A 5,109-nucleotide genomic window follows, 5' to 3' on the forward strand; every position below is an offset into this window, starting at 1 on the left:
TATTCTTTTATTCTTTTACTTTTTTCAGCACCACCATCAGTCGAGCAAATGAACCCCACCACCAGGACTTATTCTTTGTAAGCCTAGTACTTATTCTATCGGCCTCTTTTGTCGAACCGCTAGTGATACGGTAACCAACATCGTTTGTCAAGTGATGGTGGGCGGACAAACACAGACACAGAAGTACACACACACACAAACACACACAAACACACATACACACACACACATACATACATACATACATACATACATACATACACATACATGCATGCGTGTGTGTGTGTGTGTGTGTTTGTGCGTGTGCGTGTCTTTATGTCTGTCCCACACCATCGTTTGGCAATCGCAATCGGTGTTGGTGTGTTTATATCCATGTAAACTTAGCAGTACCGCAAAAGTGACAGATAGAATAAACCCGAAGTTTTGAAAAAAAAAAAAAAAAAAAAGAAAAGTTTCCGGTCGTATTCATTCGACTAAAAAAAAAACCTCAAAGTGGTGCCCCAGCATGGCCGAAGTGTAATCATTGAAACAAATAAAAGATAAAACATAAAAAATATATTTGTGTGTGTGCGCGCGTGTGTGTGTGCGCGCGTGTGTGAGTGTTTGTGTGTGTGTGGATAAGAATTGGCTCGATGGAATTCCACTGGACTTAAGCCCTTGGCCAGTTGGTATTGTTCGCCCTTCCACACCCTCAGCCCGCCTGTCCCCTTCAGCTCCACTGGTCATCTTGTGCTTAGGCTCCTAAACGCTTGCTCAGCATCCTTTGTCTTCTTTTCTCGATGACCCTTCTGCTGCTCGTTCTTCCTTCTGCAGCCAGGGTCCCACTGCCCCCCTCACTCCTCGTGCGCCCTATGAGTCTTCGACTGCACCCCACTTCTGGCAACCACCTGACCGCCTCCCCCAAGTTCCTATAAGTCCCACTCCACCACCACCACCACCAGCAACAACAACAACAACTGTAGGGTCTTCACTCCCTCCCTTTCTTTTGCTCTTTTCACTCCTCCCGAGGCAGAGTTTGATGCACACATACACACACGCTTACACACTCACACACACACACATATATATATATATATACAAACACATACATACATATATATGTGTGTGTGTGTATATATATATATATATATACAAACACATACATACATATATATGTGTGTGTGTATATATATATATATATATATATATATATATATATATATATATATATATATATATATATATGCTTTATATTTGTTATACAGTACCGGGTTTTACAATCCTGTAAATAATAATAATGGTATTTCTATGAGCCTAAAGGTTATGGCGATCATTGTGCAATGACTAAGGAAAATAGTTTAATAATGGGGCATATAAACCCTCGACAGAAAAAAAGTAGGCTTTCCTATCTGCGCAGGAATCGAACCCACATCCATTTGGTAAAGCGACTACATGTCCTACCATTAATATACACACATACATACATACATACATATACATGTATGATTTTATGTATGTATGTACGTATATATATATATATATATATATATATATATATATATATATATATATATATATATATATATATATATATATATATATATATATATATATATATATATATATATATATATATATATATATATATATATATATATATATATATATATAATAATTTTCCAGAGGATGTAGCAACCGTTACCAATATAGCATAAGAACTTACCTTAGGAGATCATTAACTAGATTCCTTAAGGGTCGTTCTCACAGTTTATATTTATATTATAAGGTTTTTAACTTTTAAATTTTCATATTCAAAAGAGACAGAGACTTCAAACTCGATATATCGATATATCGAGTTTGAAGTCTCTGTCTCTTTTGAATATGAAAATTTAAAAGTTAAAAACCTTATAATATATACATATATATATATATATATATATATATATATATATATATATATATATATATATATAAATACAAACATATATATGTATGCGTGCATAATATATATGTGTCCGCTATGTTTGCTTGTGTGTACATCAATAAACATTAGAGATGATTTTTCATTCATTATGCACCCAACTTAACATTGTATTGTTGTCGCTGCTGTTGCTAAGGCCGTTCTCTGCTTCTTACACACTTGTTGGTTATATCGTGGTCATAGTTTTTTGTTTTTTTTTTGTCATGCCATTTATTTCTGGTTTCCTGCTAGCATCGAGCATTTGTTTGCGTGTAGACATGTACGAAAGCAGAGGAAAGAGAGCCGGGTTGTGCAGCTGGGATTGTCTTGTCTCTATTGTCGTTGCAGTATATTTTGCAGTTGCAAACAGTATTTCCTGATCTAGTTGTTGTTGCTGTTGATCTTACTGATATCGTAACTGTCGTTGCAACTTGGCCCCAGATCTACTCGTCAGTCAAACGCGATCCGTCTGTGACCATCCTGTCTTTTTTGCAAATCAGTCCTACATTATCAATGTGACTTCTCGTTTATTTTTTAAGGCAATAGCGTATTTGCCATAAAATATTCTGATTTGAGGGTATTTTCTCTACTATTTCTGTCAGGTCGTAGTCTCACACATTGGCTCCAATGTGGTTTGGGGTGTTCATTAAAAAACACGGTAATGAACGAAGAAATGAAACGAAAACCAAGCAAATGTTGCCGTAATATTAGCTTCTCTCTCTCTCTCTCTCTCTCTCTCTCTCTCTCTCTCTCTCTCTCTCTCTCTCTATGTATATATATAGTAGCCGTTGTTATAGCTATGGAGATCAATATGCATGTGTAATCACACACACACAAACATACATACACACGCGACAGACACACGTACATGTATACACTTATAGATACACACACCCACAAATACACAAACCAGGATACACACACGCACACACATGTCGCACGCACACACACGTCTCGCACGCACACACATAGACACATATTTGGGGGGTGACGGTACCATATCGTCCCACCTCCCCACTTCTATACTATTACTTTATTGACCGTGCCGCCTGTTCTCGGTGAGAGTCGATCCCAGAACAGACATTAACTATAGCATAATATAAAGCATGACATTTCAAAGCCAGCTCCAACCATAATTAAAAGAAGATAGGCGAAGGCCAGAAATTTAAGGGGAGGGGCTTTGGTTGATGAAAGCGGCATCAGCATTTTTTTTTTAACCCCAGAAGAATGGAAGTCAAAGCTAACCTCGTCAGGATTCGAACACAAAATGTGACGAAGGGACGTAATTAAATACAAACTTTGCCATTAATAAGCGCCACAAACATGCACTACATCCGGTGTATGACAATGACTTGACCCCGATGATATGAGGGTTTCTTGTTCGGGTCGATAAATAAGTTCCCAGATATTCTAGTCATCGGTTTTATAGGAAACCTTTACATACTGATGGACATCTCGATTCCTTTCGACGAAGTCATTATTAATTTGGAGTAAGAAGAATGTAGAGCAGAGAAGGAAAAAGAAGCGATTCTCGTGATAACTATGTGTAGTCGGGAATGTACAAAAATGGAATTTCAACAATACAACAATGATGCCAGATCACACAAGTTTTAGATGCAATCCAAAAAATTATTCTATGAGGTACAAATATTAAGTACAGCTTGCTAGAAATAGACGCTAAATTTCCGTTACATTCCTATCGTTGTAAAAAGAAAAATGGTAGGACTTTGGATAATGTGGTCCTAGATGCTTTATACCTGAAGATAAAGTGGGATGTTCTTAGCTTGAATATCCTTGATCTTAGGTTTGCTCAATCAGAACTGATAGGGATTAATTAAACAACAACAACAACAACGGCAACATCAGCACCAACAGTTATTTACGTCACGCCCTTGATTGCTGGAAACTTTTAATTGTTACTCAACGCATTAATACGCAAACAGTACACTGTCCACACCCAAACCCTTTCAATACTTTATAATTTATACAACAAATTAGAGCCACATTAATATAACACAAGAAGCAACAATGCAGACCCTGTTACTCAGTAACATGCCTCGACACAGTCCTTGTTATTGTGAAACACATACAGGCGCGCTGTACAAGACAACTCACATGAACCAAGCGAAAAACAATGCTAAAATGCATCGTAATTCATGAACAGATCGAATCGAGATCGAAGGTCGGGAATTTGGAGGGAGAAACACAATCGATTCAGAATTGTAATTGTATTTATTTCATTGATAGCCCTCCGAGCATGGAGAAAGGAAAAGTCGGCTCCCATTAAGATTTGAACTCAGAAACGCAAAGGGACGCAACTGAATACCGTAAAATGTTTAATCCGCCACTCTAAATAAAATTCACCAAATCACCACTTGTAAACTATCTCACTGCTTCGATAATGGAAATAACAATAATGATAATAATAATAATAATAATAATAATATTTAACAAGACAACGACAATACTAACAACAATGGTTATAGGGATAACGTTGATGTCTTTTATTTTGCCACAGGGGCAGCAGAGGGAGATGGCGGTACAAGGACAGTTTACAATTTGTGTGTGTGTGTGTGTGTGTATGGTAGGGGCACAAAATATGAGGGGAAGAAAGGGGAGAGGAGGGTGAAATGAGATTAAAATAGACACGGTATACAAAGTATATGAACACACGAATAATAATAATAATAATAATAATAATAATAATAATAATAATAATAATAATAATAATAATAACAATTACATAGAAATTGTTGGATAGGAAACTGTTGTCGACTATATATCAACGTCAGTATTATGAATGGTAGGTTTATTATATTGGCCCACCCCGCCTCCGGAAGGACGTCAGGCAGAGAAATGGTAATAATGTCTGACAGAAATTAAGCGAAGTGCTAGAATATAAGGACTTACCTATGCTGTTGCTGTCATTTAATATGTATCGCCGACTCCTTTGTGATTGCGCGTGTGAGTGCGCGCGCGTGTGTGTGTGTGTGTGTGTGTGTGTGTGAGAGAGAGAGAGAGAGAGAGAGAGTATGTGTGCGTGTAGCGATGTTTGATTCTCCGAATCTTTATATCACTTCTTCCTCTTTGACAAAAAATAACAAAAAATAAAACTGGTGTAGAACAGCCAGAAAAATACACAAGAATAAACGTATAATGTACAAGTATAT

General features: G+C 36.9%; 1 protein-coding gene across 1 annotated transcript in view; it reads right to left on the reverse strand.

Annotated features, from left to right (window-relative positions):
• The window catches only part of LOC106875235 (follistatin-related protein 5), a 368,722-nt gene extending 363,829 nt beyond the window's left edge, over nucleotides 1-4,893 (reverse strand). Inside the window, exon 1 of the mRNA XM_014923295.3 lies at nucleotides 4,850-4,893. The gene's annotated coding sequence lies outside the window, so the exon portion shown is untranslated. The remainder of the gene's footprint in view (nucleotides 1-4,849) is intronic.
• Nucleotides 4,894-5,109: the final 216 nt, after the last annotated feature.

The sequence above is a fragment of the Octopus bimaculoides genome, chromosome 3, assembly GCF_046866305.1.
Source record: "Octopus bimaculoides isolate indiv1 chromosome 3, ASM4686630v1, whole genome shotgun sequence".
Taxonomy (NCBI): Eukaryota; Metazoa; Mollusca; class Cephalopoda; order Octopoda; family Octopodidae; genus Octopus; species Octopus bimaculoides.